The sequence below is a fragment of the Heloderma suspectum genome, chromosome 8, assembly GCF_057233095.1.
Source record: "Heloderma suspectum isolate Gila_16-S chromosome 8, 16-S_ref, whole genome shotgun sequence".
Lineage (NCBI taxonomy): Eukaryota > Metazoa > Chordata > Lepidosauria > Squamata > Helodermatidae > Heloderma > Heloderma suspectum.
Window position 1 is genome coordinate 22,334,507 of NC_139465.1, and position 24,632 is coordinate 22,359,138.

Here is a 24,632-nt window from a genome sequence, read left to right on the forward strand (position 1 = left end):
GCATACTGATTACATTTCAGCTCAAACTTCCTGATGACTTCCCCCAGCAGTTTCATGTAGATGTTAAAAAGCATGGGGGACAAGATAGAACTCTGTGGCACCCCACAGGCTAATGGCCATGGGGTGGAACCGAAGTCCCCCAGCACCACCTTCGGAGCTGGCTCCTCCAGAAAAGACTAGAACCACTTTAAAAGTGTGCCTCCCAAGCCCAATCCAGATAAATGATCCAGAAGAATACCATAGTCGATGATATCGAAAGCTGCTGAGAGGTCCAGAAGAATCAACAGGGTTGCACTCCTCCCATCCATTTCCCAGTATAAGTCATCAGCCAGGGTGACCAAGGCTGTTTCTGTCCCATAACCAGGACTGATACCTGATTGGAATGGATCTAAATAATCAGTTTCATCCAGAATGGCTTGGAGTTGTGAGGCCACCACACGCTCCAGCACCTTGCCCAAGAATGGCAAATTTGATACAGAACAGTAATTATCTGGAACCATTGGATCTAAATTTGGTTTCTTCAGCAAGAGCCTCACCACAGCTTCTTTCAAAGCTGTGGGGAATCGCCGTCCCTCAAGGAGGCAGTTACCACCTTGGAGGTCCAGATATCCAGCCCAGCTCTGGCAGATTTCACATCCTGAAATGTCAGGATGGGCAAGGATCTAAAGGTCAAGTAGTAGGCCTCAGTCCTCCAAGCAGTTTGTCCACATCCTCAGGTTGCACAAGCCAAAAGGTATCTATAACATGACTAGGTGGTGCCCCAGCCCCATCCATATCAGGCTCTGTCGAAACAATGTTCCAAGTCAGCACGAATGTGAGTGATTTTATCTGCAACATGTCTGGCAAATTGTTCACAGCAGGCCTTCGAAGGTTCAAGTTCTTGTGTTCTAAGGCCTATGCCCAACAGGCCTTTAACCACATGAAAGGTTCTGCTGGATGACACTGAGCAGATGCAATGGTGGCAGAGAAGTAGGATTTCTATTGAAGTCCCCAAGACCGTAAACGTTGGGGTCCTCAACATCATGCTAGAAGCCACCTCAGTCAGCTCAGAAAGGGAGACTGTTGGGCAGCAGGGTGGGCGGTACACCAACAGAATCCCTACCCGGTCTCAGGTGCCCAACACCAGGTACATACACTCAAAACTGGCTAACTGTTGGATAGGGAATCTGACCAGGGGGATAGAATCCCTAGAGACCAAGGCTACCCCCCTTCCCACCCCTCTAATCGAGCTTGGTACTGCACAAGATATCCTGGCGGACACATTTCGGAGAGACTGACTCCTCCCTGTTCATCCAACCAGGTTTCAGTCACACAAGCCAGGTCGGCGTGTTCTTTAGCTATAAGCTCGGAAATGATGTTACCTTTTTGAGTAGCTGACCTGGCATTCATTAGCAGCACCTTCAGGCTAGAGGGGGCCGCAGGCAAAACACCAGAGTTACTGAGGCTGGAAGGCAGACTGGAAGGGGAGGGGATAGAGCATGCAGGTGTCTCTTGAAAAAACACTGCTCTAAAATGTTTCAATGATGTTTGTTTAACTTCTTTTAATTGCCATTTTAAGCAATTGTGGGCAGCCACTTTGAAAATACTTAATGGGGAAAGTGGGGTTGAAAAGTCATTTTAATCAATACACAAATAACAAACCCTGTAAGGTTGGCCTGTACTATTATGCCTATTTAGCAGGATGGGGCTGAGTGATAGTAGCTTGTTTTAGTAAGAGCCAGTGTGGTGTAGTGGTTATAGTGTTGGACTGGGACTCAGGAGACCAAGGTTCTAGTCCCAACTTGGCCATGAAGCTGACTTTCAGCCTAACATACCTCAAAGGGTTGTTGTGAAGATTAAATGGAGAGAAGGAGGACCACCTTGAGTTCCTAGGAGGAAAAGGGCAGGATATAAATGTAATAATCATTAAAAAAAAAACAACAACTAGGGCACCTACTGAGTTCCTAGGTGAGACTTGGCATATCTCTCTCTCTCTCTCTCTCTCTCTCTCCCTCCCTCCCAGCACTCCTCCAGCAGTTGAGACCTGCTTTGCTTACCTTTTTGAGAGCTAACATCACCCAGATAGCTGCTACTGGGAAAGAGTGGAAGCGGGGGAAGCAGCTAAATGTGACAGAGCATTGAAAAGATGAGCCAGAACTTCAGAGTTTCATAAAAGCTCCAAGAGACACCCTTCCTGGGCTGATGCGCCCCACATGTTCCACTTCCTGCCAGTGAAGATAGTAAGGCTGAAAGAAGCCAAGTGCAAGAGCAGGGAAGATATGTGACAGAAAGTTAGAAGTCCATGTCAAGCCTTTCAGGCAAACAATAAATATTACTTCTGCTCATAATCAGACTTTTTTCTGCCATCGTCTTTGAATGTTGAACCTTTTTCAATTAATTAAAAACTATGCACTGCAGAGTGCATATTTTATCAGCCCTCAGCTGCTTAAGTGTCGAGAAAAGACCAGGCAGTTTTTCTTTCTTTCTCTCTCTCTTTCTCTCTCTCTTTTTCCAGGCAACCCAGAGCAAGTACTTCCAAGGGTCATATCTTTTTAATTATCTTTTCTCTCTTTGATTAATTATTCCGTCTGACAATAGCGTGTTTCTAATGCTATTCACCTGCCTTTGATGATTGACAACTTTTCTGTCTGATTCAAAGCAAACAGCTGCTGCCATGATTGCCTAGCAACCAGGATGTGATGGATGAGCCCCAAAGATGGATGGCTGCAATAAATCATGTCTCCAGCTATAAAACTGGAGGGGGAAAAAAGAGAAGGATAAGAATAAAAGCGAACAAAACACACACACACACACAACACAAAACAAAACAAGGTTTCTTCCCATGAGTGCACTCAGCTCCTTACCAATTACACCTGAAATGGACTTGGTGTCTATTAATAGCAAAGTTTTCTAATCAGGGAGAAGGCAATGATGCCATTTGTATCAAGGTGTGTTTACAATTGTTCCAGCAAATTGGTGTTTGTTCCTTCAATTACCGACTATGCAAGGGAAAGAACATTAAAAGTTGTTCACCTTCTTCTCTGCAAGGTGTCATAGGAAACAAAGCTATTCTTGTGTGGGTGGGCTTTGAATGAAAGGTAATATGTACCTGAAACTTTAACAGGATGTCTGAAAAGTATGGCTGAACAACACACACAAGCCTTTGAAAGCGGTTTAGGTCTCACCTTGAGAATCTTCTCCAGCTTCAGTTCACAAGTGATATTTTTCCAGGTTTAAATGTCACTCACTGAGTGCCTCATGGTCATGGCTAATCTCAGATATGTCTCTGATTATCAGGTTGCAACTCCACCTTTTGGCATTACCTGCCCCCCATCCCTCTCCCCCAAATACACAGATTGTCTCCTATGCAAGGCAAGCATTTTTGTCACAGATGCCTTGGCCCTTTCTCTTTTTAAATTAAAATATGGATATGTGCTAGTGTGCACACATAGCCTTTTAAACCAACAACAACAACAACAACAATAACTCTTAGAAGTGCTGGCTTATTAGAGACATAGAGGTAAGTGAAGCACGAGAAGGAGTACTGAGGAGGAGGTTCCCAGTTACTTGATTATAGACATGAAGAAAAAGAAGGGACAATTTGCTGACAAAGAGATGAGACAGACTGACAAGACACATATGACAGACAGACAGACACATATTGCCATGCATGAAGGTGCTGCGCTGAAATCTGTCCTTCAGTTTCCTGGAAGTTTTCTTCCCTTGTGAAAAGGGTACACCTCATTGTCAAGGCACTTCGGAATTTCTTTTGCACTTCTTTCAGTGGTGTTTTTGAGCTTACAATAACAAGGTGGGCTAGCTGTGTTTCTTCTTCTTCCTATTATCCATCCATCTCTCCATTGCTCTGCAGCTGCCCACGCTTCCTGATCTGAAAAAGCCCCATAGGAGGAATAACCTCATGACATCTTCCTCTGGGCTTGAAGTGTGGGAAGCCAGGGAGGCTGCAGGTGGCCAGAAAGATTATCATCATTTAATATATTTAAATACTGCTGACCATCTTTAAAAATATTTCTAAGCAAATCTCTAAGAGAGGATTCTACTATGAAACATGGAACACTCACACAGCTCCCTCAGCCACATTATAGCTAAAGCAAGTGCAAGAGCCAAATGCGTCACTCATGAGAATTTCACTGATATTTTCTTCTCCACTGAACATTTTGTTTTGTTTTTGAAAACCATTTCATTTCTATTGAATTGAATAGGAATGGTCAAAAAGAATGTGGAAGAAATTTTCAGCACAGCACTAGTGCATATATAGATATACATTTTTTGTTGTTGTTCTGGCGAACTCTGTGTACGTGCATGAGAATGTCCTCTGGAAGGTAAAGCTTGTGGCGGGGGATCTTGGCAGCTTCTAACATTGCTGCCATATTCCCTTTTCCTCTGCTAAAACTTGCAGTGTTTTTTTTCCCCCTCTTCCCCACTTTAAGAACAAGCCAGTACTGTTGTAGTGGAATCTGTTGATAAGGAGATAAAAAACACAGTGGCACAATTTTCAAACTTTTAAAATATGATGCCTCTTAAAAGTGACTACAAGGGTTCTTCCATACAGAGATGAAAGGTTAAAATGTAAAAAGCAGCTGTCCCCAAATGGGTACAACTCCACGGAAAGAAAAAGAAAAAAGAAATGGAAAATAGGTAGGCAGAGGCCTAAAAATGGATTTCGGCTGGAACAATTCTGTTCCTGGGCAGGTTGAAACATGACTGTAAATCTAGGCTTCCTGCATGGCCACCAATTGATTTAAAAGCCCAATACAGACACCTTTAAAACTTCTGTCTTTCACACTTGCATACTAGCAGAAGAAGAGAGGATAAAAAGAACCATAAGTGGCATATGATAAATAGGTCTGCCTAGATATGACCACAGAATAACCCAAGTTTTAAAAAGGCAAAAAGGGCTGGATGTGCCTGATCTCATCTGATCTCATCACCTAAGTAGGGTCAGCCCTGGTTAGTACTTGGATGGGAGACTGCCTGGGAATCAGGCTTCCTGCATGGAGCAGGGGGTTGGACTCGATGGCCTTGTAGGCCCCTTCCAACCCTATGATTCTATGAGATTTATGAAGTCACTGCCAAATTAACTTAAAGAAGGGGATGAAAGTAAGTTCTTTTAAGAAAACGGTGCAGGAAAACCACTGGGGCAGGTGATTTGGGAGATAAAATTATGGGTGAAGAAAGGATTCATCACTCCTTTACCCCTAATCCTTCCTCACCTGTTCAGCATGACCATTGTTCTAACACAGAGATTGTGCCATCATCATGTCTAGTTAGACCAGGGGTGAGCATCACATGGTCTGTGGCCAGGCCCCCAACCTCTTTTCCAGCCCCTGTCTTCCCCCCACAAGTTGCCACCACTGAATTGTCACCAAATTTCAACAGCACAGTGGCAAAAAGCTGCGCCTTCCCCCCCACACACACATATAATTGCACCTTGTTCTCATTTATAATTGCACTCTACCAGGGCTTCTGGGAGAGCAACTATGAATTAAAACAAATCACAGACTCCCTGTGATCTTGTTTTAAAGTGAAAATGTGGGCTTGCCACCACTGAATTGCTGCTGCTGAATTTTGGCAGCAATCCACCAACAACTTCAGCAGCAGCAGCAGGATACAGGCCAAGGTGGGTTCTGTGAGTGGAGAATTGGCCCATGGACCTTCTGAAGTTGCCCATCCCTGAGTTAGCTCAGTCCTGTACCTGGAGGACCAGATCTCGGCAGTGAAATGACCAGAAACATGGAGGATAAATAAAACCTGCTAACAATATTTGTTGTGCTATTCATGTGAACTTTGCATTGGCTTCAACGTATCACGTAAGAGTGAATGCCCAAAATGTAGTTGATGCTGACAATACCGGAAGAACTGGATGAAAAAGAAAGTCAGAAAACCAGTAAACACACTCATCTGTATATGACTGTAACATATTTATATGCCTGAAAGGTTTGGAAAGTATATACTTTTCAAGCACTTCATTTGAAATTATCAGCATTCACATATGAGTGTCAATATTCAGCAAATTCCAGTCATCCACTGTAACATATGATTAATAAATACAAAACTTGATTTAGCCAACGTAGATATTATCCCTGATGTCACTCATAATCCAGCTACCTAAAATCCATTCACATTTGTGAAGGGGGAACTCCAATCCTCGTCCATTCTGTTGCATTTGTGATGTCCTACTTCAGACGTAACATTCTGGAATGCTACCAAAAAATCTCCTTCACCCAATCTGAGGATGGTTTACCCATGTAAAGGGTGGGGGAGATCCCACACTCATTGAATGTATGGCTTGAGCATAGCCCACTAGTATGAAGTGGAATTATTGCTCTAAATTTAGAGTGAGTGACATTCAAAAATGTCTTATTTTCAGTCTTCTGGCCTTGAACTAAGTGGGTGCCAAATCTGTATTGCCTAGCCCAGCCTTCCCCAACCGGGTGCCCTCCAGATATTTTGGACTTCACCTCCCATAGGCTTGAGCCAGTCTGGCCGATGGGCAAGAATCCTGGGAGTTGTAGTCCAAAACATCTGGGAGGCAACAGGTTGGGGGATCATTGATCTTGTTGTGAAAGTCCCCTGACAATGCTGATTCTCCCGTGAGTGAGTGAAGCCCAAGCACCCTTGTCTACATACAACAAGTAAATAAAGCATTCCAGCCCATCAATGTCTTCGCTTGCTCTGTGCTATAGAAAACTGGCTGCTGTTATGAGGAAGGCGTCATGTGCTTTTGGTGGAAATAGGTGAAAATGTCCCATTTTCAGACTTCTCTAGTGATGGGATGTGTTGGAGTAAGCCTGAGGCACAGGTTAACTTTCTGTCTGGGTGGGTGAGGGAGCACCTTAATTTTTAAACCATGGTCAGGGAGCGACTCAGTGAATATCATCCATAAGCACTGAATATACATACCATAAGCTCATATATGCATACGTATACACACACATGTGCGCAGGTGGGTCCCTACACTATTGCAGGGTAGAGAGCCCCCTGTTCAAAATTCCATTCCATTTCCAGCCCTCTCCAGGCTTTTTGGGGGAAAGAGGGGTGTTCCCCCTCAACAGTTGGTCAGAATTCCATAGGCTCTCAGGACACTTATTGGACTGGGGCAGAGGTGTTGCCCCCCACACCCCTAAACATTTTCTGTACTTCTGCAAACCTCAGGTTACCTTGAGTCCACTGATACCTCCCTCTTGAAAATGGTCACTTCCATTTGGGCTACATAAGCGAAAGCCCTCTTGGCAGAAGATCTGCATTGATATATAGATACGTTATATGCGGGCTTGTTTTCCATTATGAACATGCGCACGTCCATGTCTTCGGGAACTGGATGCATTTGTTCTGCAAATCCCCTCTGTGTCAGCCACCCATTGCCCTGAGCTCAGCTGACATCGCCTGTGTGGCAAGATGGGGGCATCAAAAGTACTACTGTGGACCACACTATCTGCCTGACACAAGGTGGGAAATCAGCACAACGTTTGTATGTGCTACATTATACTTTCTTTTTTTGTATATGGAAAAAAACACCCCATTCACTTCTGATGTAGCATCAGCTTGTTGAACCAGGACAACTCATTCACTTCTGATGTAGCATCAGCTTGTTGAACCAGGAAAAGCTCCCAGGTAAACTTTGTGCATGACTTTTCTGTGGAATAAAAGTTACCCTGGCAACCAGCGATTCTCTGTTTGACTCTGTGACTTGCGTTCCTGTTTGAGTCCTCCAGAGCTATTTGATCCTGAGGAACATTGGCATGGCACATGTTGTACACACCTAGCTTCTGCTGGTGACACACTGTGGTATTATGGATTCTGTTAATAGATCTGCACAGAATAGATGTGTGGCTCAAAGGATCTTGCCTCAGGGAAGGCAACTGAATGGCCTGACTTTCTAAACACAGGGCCCTTCCAGCCCTAATGCTAAATTCTAATTTTGCCCTATACAGATCCCTTTAAACTTAAAATACTTGAAGACTTAACACTTACTTTTTCTTTCTGTCATCCTGCAAAGAAAAAAGAAAAAAAGAGTCCCTCCTCAAAATTCACCTTTTCTGGGATGCTGCCGTTAGATCATCCTCCAGTCACTATACTTTCGTGTAACTAAATCACATGTAACTGAAACACTAACATATTCCTCCTCTGCATACCCAAGTCACCATTTCCCCCTCCTGTATCATTCTCATTTAAGAATGCAGTGGTGCCTACGTGCTGATTCCACCATAAGGCTTGTACATAAAAAGAAAATGGGATTAAATTAAAAGTCTCCCTAACTTATCTTGGAATGTGCGTTTGTAGCACTTGCAAAAAAAGCAATACACAGGTGCAGGATTCACACGCTATAATCCTCGTGTACAGCTGAAAAGGCATGGAAAAGGGAAATGTGGTTTTTTAAGTGCCCACCTATCTCAAAATTTCTGTCCATGTGGAAAGCCAACACAGCTGGGGAGCAGCCCGGGGCGGGGTAGGGGGTAGACTGAAGACAGATCTCAACATGACGGCATAGTCAAACAAGCTCCTGCCCACATGCAGATTTTGAAAGGACTATACCACATGGCTCACATGAAAAAATGTAAAACACAACAGCCTACAAATTAAAATCAGAATATACACATCTCACTTCTACAGTTCCAACAGACTCAGAACCCAGTATCTTATGCAAGCAGATAGATGGCAGGACTCGTGCTTTGAAGGCACAAGGTCCCAGGTTCAATCATTGGCATATCTAGCTGAAAGTATCAGCTAGCACATAATGGTGAAGACTTTTCTTGTCTGAGATGCTTCAAAGCCACTGCCAGTCAGAACAGACAATAGTGGGATAAATGGACAAGATGATTCTGACTCTTTTTAAGACTGCTTCCCTTCATTCGTCCAGCTGGTGGGGTGTACTGGCTGAATTGTTTCATCTATATCTACATCTACAGTGTGTGTGCGCGCGCGCGTGCGCACGTGTGTGCGGAAAGGAGTTTTACTGTAGCTAATGTACACGATTCTGGCAAGGGCACTTCTAAGCACATATCATGGAACTTCCCTGATTTTTAAAGATTCACTAATCCAGCAGAGAAAGATTGGCTGCACAGGAAAAAGCCAACACAGTCCCACGACCGATGCCAAGACTGTAACATTGCTTGAGAGCATCCCAAAGGGATGCAAGCTTGTCAGGAGGGAAAGCTGGACAGTCTTAAGTGGGATGATCAAGTGACATTTTTAACACCAAATTTGACAATGTGGAATTATGTTGTCCTTTGGCATTGCACTCCAGTTCTATTTTCGATACTACAATACTATGGCACAGACAACACAGAGGGGTTTTTTTGGGGGGGGGCAAAGGATTCCTCCCTTTCCGCTAAGCTACACTTCCGCTTCTGATTTAGGGATGTATGAAACCTTCCCTGAGAAACCTTGCTCATCTTATTCACACTTGTTTCGTTTGCCTTAAAATTCCTCAGACAAATTGCAGAGGAACCCCTACTCTGACTGCCAATTTCACTCTATATGAAATTTCACAGGCAACTCTCCAGCTATTCTTTACAGGGCTGCTGCTGTTGTTGTTTTAATTATTATCTGACCTCTTTATCATGAACTCTTTTTCTTTTATACATACAAATCCCCAAGCCCCTAAAAACAATAGTAAGGCACTCCTTTAATGGCTGGATGGTATCTGCTAACAATGCGGAAAGTGGGGGGGGGGGTCGGGGGGAGAGTGAGCAAAGCCCATCGATCAAAAACATGCACATCTAGGCCTCCCTCCTGCCCTGGCTCATCCAACTCTCAAGTTACAGCTTTACACGGTAAGTCTAAATAATATTCAAAATGATAAATGGCGCCACAAGACCTATATCCATCATCAATCTTTTTTTAAGGAACATCCATCTTCAATAATGCACGTTTGAATCATGTGAAACTGAGAGCTCCTAGATTCATTTACACAACCCCCAGCTAGCAAGCTGGGGCTCTCTGAATGATACCTGTCAACCAGTCCCCTCCTCAATCCATATAGAAGAAAAATCCCAAAATGGGAAAGGGGAAATCTTATGTCGACAACAAGATCTAGTAGGGAGATACAGAAGCCAGTCGGTTCCTTGAAAACAAACCAACTTACTGTTAAGTTCTCCCCAAAATAGCAACACTATACTAAAAGGGAAACAGACAGCATTACCAAAAAATCATTTAAAAAATCCCTGTGCTTTTCCATCCAGCCTCCTCCTCCATGAAACACCCCCCCCCCTTCCCTGCTGTTTGGCAGGCCCCATTTGATAAATGACACCTGTCATTCTGTCATGAAGGAAGGGTGGGTCAGTGATATATGGTTCTGCTGAAAAGGAAATCGACTGTTTGGCACGGCACAGCTATTCTCCACCAGGATTTCGTTTCTGAACTCTAAAATGAAATCTACAATGTTTCAAGTTGTTCAGTCAGGGCAAGCTGACAGGAGGCCCAAGGAGTTGGTTGCATTTTCCCCCTCCTCCATCTTTTTTTATCCTCTCTATGCCCTTCGAAGATTTTTATTTATTTATTTTTTAAAGAAGAAAAAAATCTGCTCTACTGACTAGAAACAGTGCCAAATAACAACAACAACAACAACAACGGAGAGGAGGGAAAGGAGAAGATGTATCTATCAAAGGCCTCGATAGTTAGGATCCATACTAAAATTGTTAAATGTGATTTTTATTTATTATTGGAGAGAGGGAATGGGGAGGAAGGTGAGAGGGAAGGAGGAGAAAAAAGCAGAGACCCCAAGCTAGCCCGATAGGCGCGCACACACACACACACACACACACACACACACACAAAGGCAAGATAAAAATTAGCATGTTTGAAGTAATTGTCCCACAGCTTGACACCGGCATAGTAAATTTTAAAGGGAAAAAATGTGTCAGGCAGACGTGAGTTTCTCCCCCCCCCATTCCTTCCTCCCCCTTCTTTCCTCTTCCCTCCCCTTCCCCCCCTTTCATTAGCTCACTGGCAGGGTGGCACTTCTGAACCTCATTACTGCAAGAGGATTTATGAAGCTGAACCCAATGGCAAAGAAAAGGCATCTGTCAATAATTGTAGGGAGCTGCACTCACAGCTTTGAAATCTCATTAAGTATGCAGTTATCAGGCATAAAGATCAAAAACATTACTCAACTCCGACAGAATCTTATGGAGGAACATTAATTAGCAACAGGCCCACAGTAAAATATATATATATATATATATATATATATATATATATATATATATATTTTAAGAAATGACTTCTCCCTCACACCTGCCCAACCCACAAACCAAGAAGAAACACTCCCCCTCCCTTCTGAAAAAATAATTCCCAGCATCTGAGACTGATCAAGTAGATGAAACAAGAGCAAGAGGGAGGAAGGCAAAAAGAAAAAGAAAAAGAAAAAATCAGTTGAGACAGTCTTGGCGGTGAAAAGAGAAAAGGAAGAAGCTGTCAAAGTTGAGAAGGATGTCAGAGCTGGCCCTGATTACAAGAGCCTATACAGTTCCCAGGCCTTTTTATCATCCCTGCCATCAAAAACAGACTCCGTGTCACAGATGAATGACTGATGGCTGCCAGTCTCGGACGTTTCTCGCCAAGCATTTGAGAGACCCCTGCTGAGATCTGGCCCTCCCGGAACAGGGTCGACCTAGCAAGAAAAAGGACTTGTAGGCACACAGCCCAGTCCTAGGGATACTTCAAAAACAGCACCCCGTTCTGTTCCGTTCTCTGCTGAGAACAATTCACTAAGAGAGTGGTTTGGGTTTTGTTTGTTCAGCTTACAGAAGTTAAAATCTCCACACTACCCTTTCTCCTCAACAAAGGGCTCATTGCAATATTGAGAAACAGCAATGGAAAGTAGTGTGTGTGTGTGTGGGGGGACGGGTCATTTTAATTTCTTCTCTCTCTCACACATACACACACACACACACACACACCTTTGCTCTAATTCTCCTGACAGTTCATATCTGCGGCATACTTTGCACACTTAAACTCTCAGAAAACACTAGGCAGTAAAATATAAATTGAAGAGAAACCTACAAAGTCGCAGTTGAGGGTAGATCGTAAAATCAAGTGACCTTTGCAGCGTTAAGCATGGTGTGCGGCTAATTAAGAACGATGGTCTTATTAAACATCTTTTTTTTTTTTCAGAACCTAGGATCGTGTACATCCTGTCTTATTACCCATATTTGTTTCCACATCCTGTTCATGGGCAGCTATATTTCCAAAGAATAATTCACTGCTGCTCATTAAAAAGAGAGTGGGGGTAGTTAAAAAGAAGGGATTAATAAACATCTTCCATCTATTTTTTGGCCTATGGTGCACTTATCTCTCTAGTTACACATTTAGGCTTCACTTATCTTTCCTAGATTTTCTCACTTCAAGGGAAGGCAGGTATGGTGCCATTTCCGTATAATTTAGAACTGAATTACAACACTATGTACACATTTGTCTCTTAATTCAGGAGGTCTGTTGATATTCTCATGCCTTATACTGTACCAGCAGTGGCTGGAAGGAACTGGCTGAGATTTTCAGTTAAAAGGTTGAAATGTCTCCATGTTTGCCAGAATTCACTTGTTGGAATGAAGGTGTTAAAAAAAAAAAAAAAAAGTTGTCACATTTGCTAAAGAAAGGAAAATGAAATTTAAACTTTAAAAAGTATCATGGGTTGGTGTGTGCGCATGTGTGTTAAAGGCCTTGACTCAAAAGTGTTACAATACGGTGTTTATATTTTTTCTTATATGCTTACCGTATTACTCTTATTATGTGTAGCATCAAAGTGATTATAGCAATTACATCTAACAGAATTAATTATAGAACATCCCATCATTCCAGGATACATAATGCATTAGAGGTAAAAAGAAAACATCTAGCCTCCGCTAACTAATGTTCGAATCAATTTCCCAAAGCATCATGGTACAACTAGTCTAAAGACTAAATTGTAAGAAGAGAGAGCAATGAAAGTTACTAAAAATGTAAACTTCAAACATGGGCACAGGCATTAAAAAAAAGAACAGGACGATCCTCTACTTGATGCTCTTCTAAGAACAAGACGCACATAGTAAAACCTATTGAAGATGTGTAATCGTACACAAACACACACAAAATTTGAAAAACTAACCAGCCTTCCTATCAAATGTGTGGGTACATACAGACAAGAGTGTATGGCTGAAAGAGTTACAACTCTTTGTGTATGCAAAATAAATTCACTCAAAGCTTCATTAATATTAATTTAAATTCAGAACCCATTTACATTAAATTGTTCATTAAAAATGGCCTGTTTTATGCAACCTGCATTCTACAAAGGACACATAAGACTCTGAGATGGAAGGCCCAGTTCAATGATGAAAATGAAATCCTGAAAGTAAATGAATACCAGTCACCTCAAACATAGAATAAAATCATTGTTTTCTCTACAGAAACATGTTACATTGGGCTGGAGTATGGTCCAGCACCTAGTATGTTTTGTTACATCTCTTCAGTACAGGTTTATGCAGCTGCCCTTTTGACCTCTTGATTTGTGCTATAGGCTTGTTAAAAAGCTTTTATTTGGATACCAGCATACATCACCAACACACACACACACACAGTAAACTCCCTGCAAGGGGGGGGGGGGAACACACACCATATTTTAAAATGTTTTAAAATGTTACTATTATTCTAAGAGCTGTCAAGCTTAGTTGATACAAAATGAAGAAGTTGGTAGGTGGTTACAGACTAGAAATGGGAAGAGGATGTCCAGCATACGGTGGAATTTGCCAGAATTACAAATGTGGGGAACTTACCTGTATTCTAAACAATTTGTTGTATATGAAGGGAAAAAAGGGCTGTGATTAATTAGGATGGGACTTATGATATGAAATAATAAATTATTCTTCGAATTCATTATTTGACTGCGGCCACAACCACCCCCTTTGTAAAGAAGCTAATGAGATGGTATAAATACTGGTGATTATCTGGGACCCCTTTGATGAAGTCTCTTTTTTCTCCCCCCACCCCATCCCCTTAAGTTCATACTAGTCTTTTCAGCTGATGGATTTCTACATCTCCAATGAACTTAAAACATCTTTCGTTGGCAAAAATGTGGACAGCTAAGAATCCCCTGGCATTTTTCCTTCTTTCTTTCTTTTAAGATAAATTGTTATAACAACTTTACTAGCAATACAGTGCTGTACTTAATTGTTTTACACACACACACACACACACACACACACAAAGACACAGTGCTCTGTTTCTGGGGAATACCTTTTCCGTCTTTTCTTTTCTTTTACTTTGTTTTTCATTCAGAAACGATGAAACAAAAAGGTAAAACTAAGCAAAAGATTCTGTTCCTTCTACTGCATATATAACCACAAGACACAAAAAAGCAACACATCCCCCTGTTTAGTGGGATTTTTGAAAATTAATTTAATGACTCTGCAAATGCTAGGAAACTAGAATTAATCTGTCTGGATAAAAAAGGGCTTACAGACATTTAAATGCATGTATCGGGACACTTTATCAACCTAACATAAAATTGTCATCTTATCTTATTATATGACTATTTTATGCATGTGTCAAAGAATTTAAAATGAATGCCTGTCTATTCAGTCTAATTACAACTGCATATTATCTGTCTGGATGTACCAGTCCATATCATTGTTATTAAATACAATATATTATATTCACCTCTCAAGATTTTATTTTTTTAAAAAAAGGATAAACTGCAATTTGGGGGGTACAATTGAATCAAGGAAAGAATTTGGAGTTGAATACCTGAAGTGGGTGTTTCTGTAGATGATACTCAAATTATTTTGCAAATAATGTAAAATTACTCTGTTGCTTTACAGTCCACTGTTTCTGATACATATACACCGACTTCACACTTTCATTCTGAACCATTTTTGGATTTGAGGCTTCTGGGGATTGTTTGTTTGGGGTTTTCTTTTTAAAGAGAACTGCAGGAATATTAAGAATTTGGGGCATCCGTCTGAATTATAAAATAAATCACCACAGCTAGGTTGTCTTTAAAATGGTCAGGACATTGGGTTAAAATATGGGTAACTGCACAGCTTTGAGGCGATGCTTGTCAGGTTTATATAAAAAGCTACAAGACACACAGAGTCTCTCTCTCTTCTGAAATGGCAAATAAATTTCTTTTTATTCACACTTTTACTGCTCCATTTGTATATATGTAAGTGTGCAGCTTGTACCCTTCACTATTTCCTTTGCACTTTGCTCTGAAGATGATCTCGATCACTTTCTCCCTCTCCTTTAATACATTCACACTGATCCTGAAAACAGCCTTCACAAAAAAGAACCAAAAATAATCTTCCTAACACCCCCCTAGCTAGACTGTATTTCCCATAACCCTGCAGCAGTCACAATTCATTCTAATCACTTTACAAAACAATCTTTACTATAAAAACGGGAAAATGTAGACTTGTGAGCCAATTTAAGAAATAACTGCTGATACATCAGTTATTGACTATTTCACTCCAGCTCATCATAGTGCTCAAGGCAAAATGGAGAACAAAATGACAACATCAACCGTACGCAATAAACTGTGGCCCAGGAGAGCACTGAAGGGCTAATTGACAGCTGTCAAGCTAATGGGAGCGGTGGCAGCTGATTCTAGAAAATTCTCTTTTCCAACAAGCTATTCAGTTGAATCAGGACTTCTTTTTTTAACATCTATGCTCCACTCTCTCCCCCCTCCCTTACTCCCCCCCCATTGTTCCCCATACTTTGTGGGGGGGGGAGCAAAGGACAACCATAACTAATCATTTTGTCAGCTTGCTGCTGGGAAGAATCTCTGCCCAACAAGGGAAAAAATTGTGGCAGGTTTGAAGGCGAGGAAAAGTACCAGAGAATGAGACTGCAAGCACCTTGGAAGGTAGTTTACTTTATTGCAGCATGGAATTGTTGATGCACTACTACTTCTGGGGTATAAACCCAGATGTTAGCCAAACCCTTGTTTTTAGGGGCTCTGTTCAACTTCCTGAACTCGTATTCCCAAATCTTGGGCTTCATCTGAAAAACTACAAGTTATCATTCAACCAACCATCTGTACTGCACATAACCTACAGGCAACACACACACACACACACACACACACACACATACACACGGGGCTATAAGAACTTGCTAATTCCACTGTGATTTGTATTAACCAAAGAGGGGAGTAGGGAATCCATCAATTTCTATTTATACCTCTTCCTGCTGACTTAAGTCCTTTTCAGAAACAAAAGTCACTTTAAGGATTTTAATAAAATGACATATTCAGGTTGTGGAAGAAAGGCATGTTTTGCAGAACTAATGGCACAATCCACATGTCGCAGAAGTCAGGGACAAGACGACAACATTCCCATTAGTGTTAATTATTCCAAATCACACCCCAAAGTCTTTGCAAAGCTTTGAACTTGTTTTTAGTTTCCAGGCCTCACATCAGATTTCATTGTTTGAAGCGGTAGTGGTGGTGACATCCTCCGGATGTACGCCTTTTAATTCCAGCATAATCCCCCCAAAGTCACTGGTACAGCACCAAGGTGAGTGGTATCTTTTAAAACTGGTTCCAGGATACCTTTATAATGTCCACCCTTTTCTTTATGACAAAGAGCATACAATGTGTCTATTTTGCTCCCACACACACACACCTGAAATGGGAACGACAATCACATTTTCTCACTCCTTAAAGGGAGAGAGAGATTTGATTTTTTTAAGCAATACGTGAAAGCTTGTAATTCCAAGAAAGATAATTATGGACTGCTTGAACCAGAATGCTCTCTATTAAGGTTGAATCTCATCTTCTGAAACAGAAAGAAATGCTGCCCCCCCTCCCCTGTACACACTATCTCCTCAACTTAAATGAGAAGGACTGAAAAACTGCTATCCAAATAAACCTTCAGCGTTTTTGTTCTTTTTTTTAAGGAAGAAAGACAGATAGAAACCTCGCCCGGCTCCTCCTTATCCACAAGTCTGCCCATGCTACTAACTCAATCCAAGTCCTAAAGTAAACAAACAGACACCATCATTTTTACAGATTCCTGATTCTTCAAGACAGATTTAGTCTTCTCCCTTGTGGTGTTAACACTTGGGCTAGACCTGAAGAATTTGTGCACCTGTCTCTCATGCCTGCTACACACTCTCTCTAGGCTGCTGAGAGTTCTTTGTTGTTGTTATTCTACTCCAGACCATTACGAGGGCCCTAATTCCTATGACATGATTATCCAGGTACCAAAGCCCATTTGTCACCTGCAGCAGAAAATTGAGTTAATGCACAACTAAAGGCAACCAGGACTGTGTAATATCAACTTGATTACATCAAACTAGCTCCAAACCTAATTCCGCTGGATGACACTGCGTGGAGCTTGTCATCTCCAATCATTAAAGCTGTCAGGAATCCATCAGGTTTACAGCTAATTAGGTGAACACTAATGAAGCTGGCAAAACAACTTTTCTTTTTTTATGGCTGAGCGGACCTTTCAGTTTGGAGGGGAATTTTTTTTTCCTAGAGTATTCTCAAGGTTGCAGAAGACTGGATTTTCTGAGTGACAAATCAACGGATATGTGTGTGTGCATGAGTGTGTGTGTGTCTTCTCTCTCCAACACACATATTTTCCCCTCTTTTGCTCTATCAGTGCAAGGCAATACATTTGTCATCACTCTAAGTACACCACAGCAGTAGGCATGAACCTCATAACTTCCAGCTCTGAAGTCAAAAACATGTTTGTACATTTCTTGTGCATCTACATTTTTAAAAAGGAAAATAAAATCCGCACTTATTCATCCCATCAACAACAGTTTGATAAATAAGTTCTTAGTTCTTAAATAAGCAGATGCCATTCATTCTAGGCCTGCTATATCCATTAGCCAAAGGCATTTTCATAAAGTAAAGCAAGTGTATGAGAAAGAATGAAAGCACTCACTCTGCCAACTTCTGATTGACCATTAAGCTATTGATAAATGTGCCTGTCAGGAGAGAGACAATTAAATCAAATATGAAACAAAGTCATTCTGACGGGTCATTTTGATAGAGCAAAGCCATTCTTCCATCTCCTATTAGTCCTGAAGTCTTTTTTTTTTTTTTGTTAATGAATATTTCTTAACTAACCTGCTGCATTGTAATAGCTCGTGTGTTTTCACTTCTAACACCTTAAAAATACTGTTTTCTTGGTGTACTATAGTTTTAAGAGATTTAAAAGCATTTGCAAAAGATGCTTTGCCTTGCGCTGAGCTTTGCATGGTAGTCACCCCAACAGCTAACAGAGATCTCACTTTTGCTCAGTACACCAGACATGGTAAGTGGTTTGTGTAGATTGCACATAAAGGAGAAGCATCTCTCAAAATATAACGCTCAGCAGAAAACACAGGCCATCCTCGCCCTCCAAACCAGATCATAGAGTCTGGAAACTCCCCTCCCCCCAAAAAACACTGCAAGTTCAAAACTAAGTTCAGCCCTGAAGAATAGGCCCTAACTTCCTGAAGATCTTTGATTTCTTTTGACATTAAGCATCAGTTTTGATTCAGCCTTTTCATTTTGATAAAGGAATGCTCCCAATTCACGTTGCAAGGATTTGTTCACACTGACGTATCAAAGAGGTTGATGAGAGAATGTGTGTGGACATTATCACATTGCAAAGAGAAACTTTTCCCTAAAACTTTCCAGCTGCCAAACAATGTGAAAGAGTTACAAAGAGGAAGCAACTAACTTCTCCTATCATCATTATTAAAAGGAAGACAATAAGCAGAAACATGATTTGGGGGAAATGAATTGGGGGGATGGATTTGAGACACACGTGCATATCATGTGTGTTATTAATGTCTAGAAAAATCAAACTTCCCGCCTGCTAGAGCCTGCCTGTCTTATATTCCTGCAGACAGAGAGTTTTGATAGAAGATGCTGTTAAGAAACAAACTTTCCTTCGCAAGAACTGATGTATTCACTGATTAAACATAGTATGACAAGCACTTCGGAGTCAAAGGCATTTCAGAGTGCAGTGCATATGGCTTCCTCCTCCTGAAGATCACAGCCAGGATGGGTATTTCATCCTACCCTTACATATCCACTGAATGCTTCCCCTCTTCCCCTCAGTACAGCACAGAGCCTCTCTCTCCACAGTGCAAGAAGATAACCTCTGATGAAATGTCTCTATCCATGCCACCCCAAAAAGCTAAACAGAAAACCTGAAAGTTACACTGACAGAGCTCACAGGCCACGTGTGTGACGTCATATGGAGTCTGGCGTTTCCATGGCAAGTGATTTATTGAGGTTTATTGGGAATGAATAGATCAAAGGCAGCCAGATGACAGGCAATCAATCAGCCATCAAATCAAGGATGGCAACAGGCCAATGAAACTCTGTTCCAGACCATATCCTCTCCCACCCCTAGCTAAAGATTACTGCAAAATAAAGTGTGTGTGTGTGTGTGTGTGTGTGTGTTTAAGGGAGGAATGGGGGATAAGGAAGGGAGGGATATTTGTTTTGCAAACCTGGCCTTTCCATAAAATTGTGTTTGCGAATTTATGAGGAGCTAGTCTTCTTGACGGTAAAAAAAAAAAAAAGAGAGAGAGAGAGACCCAGATTTATTTGTTTAAGATCAAAAGGAAATGTATATATGAAACAAACTCTGGGAAGTGAAAAAATAAATGTAAAGAAATATTCCTGACAGTCACCTGGCTGACACTATCCAGAGCTCCTTTTGCTCTGGTTTCCTGTATAGCTTAGAATCTTATAAATGAACAATCAATAGGATTAAGGGTGCCAAGGAAGTGACCAGCCAGCTGGAAGGGTCTTGGTGACACCTCCTCCCCCACTCCCTGCAGTAGTACTACCCCATAGAAAGAGGAGATAGAAAGTTGGATACAGGAATTTTATCTGTGCACAATAAGATACTAAGTGTAAGGATTGTTCACACACACACACACACACACACACCAACCACCTTCACTGGCATGAGAAACAAACAAACAAGAATAACACAACCCATTATTTGGGTGAAAAACGGGGGAAACCAGGAAGGTGGGGAAAAGAGAAGAAAACACACAGACCCTGGCTTCTTCCAAAGGGCCACCTTTGTACAAGTCACCCAGATAACGCACAGTTTACAAGTGCCCCAGAGCAATAGAAGGAAGGGAGCCAAGGGGTTCCCCGTACCCCCACCCCAAAAGAAAAAGTAAGGAAAAGAACTAAGAATGACCACCACATTACCAACTCACCCCCTCTCTCTCCAAACCCCACCCTACTTCCTAAATCTTTGATACGGTGGTGGGGAGAGAGGTGGGAGAAAAAGAAAAAAGAAAAAATCAGGGAATCAGGAAAGAGGAAAAGAGGATGTGCCCCCAAGAGGGAAATCTATATAATATATCCAAACCGAGAGTGGCAGCTTCTGGAAGAGAAAGAACCGGAGGGTGGCGTGGGGAGAGGAAGACAGAGAACGGACCGGAGGGAAGAATTACCCCACCCCACCCCCCCAACTCCCCCAGGTTTCTCGTACCTGCTGCGCGCCGGGGCGCTTGCTGCTTTCTCCGGGGCATGTTGAAGCCCAGCGTCCGCGAGCAGCGCCTGGAGGAGGGCTGGGGGAGGCTGCCGGCTTCGGGCTGGGGGAGGCAGAGTTGCTTCAGCCCCCTCGATCCGGGCTGCGGAGCCGCTCCAGGCTGGGCTGCAGGGTGAGCTTTGTGTTGTTGTTGCTGCCGCCGCCGCCGCCGCCGCCGCCGCTGGGCATGCACGATGTGGACGCGGAGGAGGAGGAGGAGGAGGAGGAAGGGGAGGAGGCGGAGGCACGGAAAGAGAGAGGGGGAGAGAGGAGAGCGCGCGCAAAGGACAGCCCCGATCTCGCCGCCGCCGCCGCCGCCGCCGGCACAAGAAGCGCGCGCGGGGAGGCGCGGGGGAGAGCTTAGTTTGACAGATCGCCCCGCAGGAAGGAGGGGGAGAAACCCCCCGACGAGCGGCGCGGGGCTGGGGCGAGCCCTTCGGAGCGGCCCCCCGGCCCGGCCCGGCCCGGCGGCGGCGGCGGCGCCTCCTCTTTGGTGAGCTCACGGCATAAAGCTCCCACGGGTGCCTCTGTCTCTCTCCCGCTCCGTCTCTCCCTGGCCAGCCAAAACGGGGACGGCAAAGGGGGGAGGAAGAGGAAGAAGAAGAAGAAGGAGGAGGAGGAGGGGGGAAAAGCTGGAGGCGCCGCTGGTGCTGCTGCTTCCTCGCGCTGCTGCTGCTCGCTGGCTCGGCTCGGCTCGGCTCGGCTCGCTTCTCCGGCTCACTCCCGCGCTCCGACGGCTTCCCCGCGCGGCGCTGGAGGAGCGGCTTCGGCGGCAACAGGCGACGCTTGAAGGGGAAAAGAGATGATCGCAGCGTGACTCCAACTAGTCGCCGGAGAGGAAGAGGGAGCGGAGTGGGGCGCCCGCCCGCCGCCGCCGCCGCCGCCTTAACTCTTTGCGCCTCGCGCGGCGGCCGCCCAGGAGCGCACCGGGGGCAAAGGAAGAAGGGGGCGGCAGAGGGGGATCCCCCCCAAGATCCGACCCAGGAGAAAAGGGGGAGGGGACAGGGAAGGAAGCAGCGGGGAGGATCCCTTTCTCTTCCCTCTCCTCCAGCCAGTCCCAATTTCCCCTCCCCGCTCAATTCAAGCTCCCGTCTGGACACATCGCCTCGACACCCCCCACCCCGCCCCACAACCAACTCAGCTTCGCCCAGTGCAAATGACCTCAGGGGGTTTCCAACCTCCGGAGGATTGGGAGGGGAGGAAAGAGGAGGGTCCCAGATCCCAGGCCACCAGGAAGGAAGGAAGGAAGATTCCGCCCCCTCCCCCGACATCCCAAAAGCGAGCTGTGCCGTTATCCCGCTCAGGAACCTTCCTGGGACCTTGACCCCGCTGAAGGAGCCAAAGGGGATGAAAACCAAGACCAGCTTTTTCCCCTCCCCTCCCCTCCCCTCCCCTCCCGCAGATGAGACCCGGCCTTTGCGCATACTATGCTCTGGCACCCCCGATCCAAGGGGCTGGGGGGGGGGCTACTAATAGGACCCTACATCTGACCCAGGTTTGGGAGCCGGGGGAAAAAAGGCTCTTAGCCTTCTTCTTTTTCCTTTCCCGTCTCAAATGTGAAAGCCGCCCCCGCCCGCTCTGGCGGTATCTCCAGGGCTTCATCCCAGTTTCTTTCCTCTTGCAACACCGGAGATGTGGAGGAGACTTTTCCGGGCCATGGGAGAAGAACAGGATGATTCACATACACACACGCGCACCCTCCAAAAATGGTCACTCCCGGTTTTTACTTCTCCACATCTCCTGAACACCTTCCCTTCTAAGTGCCCCCCCCATCCTTGGGGTCACCCCTCCCCCCAAAATCGAGTAACCTAGGAAATCCATCTCTGGAGCCATCCCAGGGTTTAAAAAGAAAGGACCACACACAACCCCTTATACACACCTTCCATAACTCTCTCCCGGACGTCCTTCTCACCCCCTCTTGCATATAGAAAGGAATTCTTTGAAAGTGCCTTTGCTGATCCTTCTCCCTATCCAATCCCCCTCTCCCCTCCAGATCGCCCCTCCCCACATAGCTCGGGGAGTCCTACTTCCCGAGATCCCCATAGCTGCTTCCTTGCCCCCCAAAGCCAACGCGGGGTCGCGGGGTGGGGGTGGGGAGAAATCCATCACTTTCCCAGCAAGTCGGACAAGCCCCCATCCACCCACTCCAGCAAGTAAAGTCTGGGAAGTGCGTGCAAGGCATGCAGAAGGGGGGGTGGGGTGGAGAGGGGTGAGCGAGAGTTCGTCCAGACAGACTTTCCTGCTTCCCCACCGAGTCTCTGCCGCCGTCAAGGCCTTGACAGCGGATCTGTCAAGAACAGCAAGAAGGAAGGACCAGAAAGACAGAGAGAGCTCGCCCTGACATCAGGGGTGGATGTTCAGGCTGGGACAGTCCTAGTCAAACCTCTCCCTTTCACCCATAAATGATCCTTCTTCCCCTCCCCACCCACCCCGTTTTAATAACCTTTGGCTACCCTTCGAAGGGCACTTCTGCTGTTCTGCAGCTTTGATCAGGAGCCCCCAGACTTCCTCAGGAGTAAGACTTGGAAGTCCACTACACGCCTTAAGGATGGCTCTGAGCGGCCGCAGCGACCTGGGGAGCCAGTTCCATCGGAGTCGACGGCACTTACCTCTGAGTAAACACCAATAGGATCGGGGTTCGCACGTGCCAGTCTCTCCTCCTCCTCCTCCCTATCCCCCCTCATTAAAGCAACTCCACCCACTCCCCCGGCGTGCATTAAAATAAAACGCACCTCTCCGATCTCAGCTCTCTCAGGCCTTGAGCACTAAAGCATCCATCAAAAACCCACATTCACTTCTCTTCCACCCACCACCACCCCCTTTTCCCATGGCCTACCAGCGCGCCCTGTAGTTGGGGTGCCTTCAGACTACCGCAGCCATATATCCAAGAATTCCGGCTCAGATTCCCTTTTATTTTTGCGGCAGAGGAAGTCCACTTTGGAACGTCTCTCGCTCTCTTCTCTCTGTCTCCCCCCCTTTCTTCACGTTTTTGTACTTCTCATCTTTGCAGAGGTCCCCGGGAAACTCTCCCAGTGGGGGGAAAGGAAAAACTAGCTAAGCGTGGTCCATTGCAAAAGAAGAACGCCTCCTAGTTTGTCCTCTTCTTCTTCACACACATATGCATTTTTTTCTTTTTTAAGAAGCTCAATTCTTCTCCTCCCCCCCTCCCCTCCCCTCCCCCCCCCCACACTCCGCCTTTCTAGTTCAAGTTCATTGGTGGGGAAGAGATCGGGGGGGGGGGGGTAAAATATCTCTCGAACATCCTGGCTTTGCCCAAGAGCTTTTGGCGAATCGATGCGCTGCGAGTTTGATTGGGTATCCCTGGCTTGCAATAAGGTACGGGGAAAGGCGGGGAGGGGGGGCTCTTAACTGTGTTTCAAGTGCTTTATGAACATGGATCGGAAGGTAGAGCCAAGCACCTACTCGACTGCCAATTGCACCCCTCCCTCGTTCTCTCTCTCTCTCTCTCTCTCTCTCTTCCTCCCCTTCTTTTTTTCTTTGTGTGGCTGAGAGATATTTAATAACAGCTCCAGCAAATCACAGACGAGCAGCTTTAAGACCCAGATGCTACACTTAAGAGAAGTACAGCAGACATCCGTAGTAAATAATTTTACTCTCTTTCTTGTTTTTGTTTTTTCTTAATGTGTATTTTATTTAAGGAAGGCGGGGGGGGGGGGGGAGAGAATGATCTCACTTTTTTCCCTCACTTTTTTTTTTCTTGTTTTAGGGTAACGTGTTTTAAATACCGAGCGAGAGAGAGTCTCTCTCTCTATTCGCTCCCATTCTTGCCGATTTGGGATCACTCCAGAAGACCTCACTCAGTACAGATGTTCCCGCATCTTTAGAAAGCCGGGCTGGGTTTGCAGGAGGCGGCGGAATTAAATACACCCCCCCCCGCCGCCAATACAGCCCCCCTCCCCAAAAGTAGAGAAGTGGAGTGTATGTGTTTAGCTGTTATTGGGAGAAGTTGAGAGGCAGGGAGAAGAGAGAGCCGGTCGTTGGGATGAGACACATCCACAACACGCACGTATTTTACCGTCCTCGGGAACTGCAACAGAAAACGGGGGGGGGGGGGAATAATTATCTAGAAGCAAGAAAAGAAAAGAGGATGAGCTGTCTTGTCAACGGTCGTCTCGGCTACCAGATTTTCTC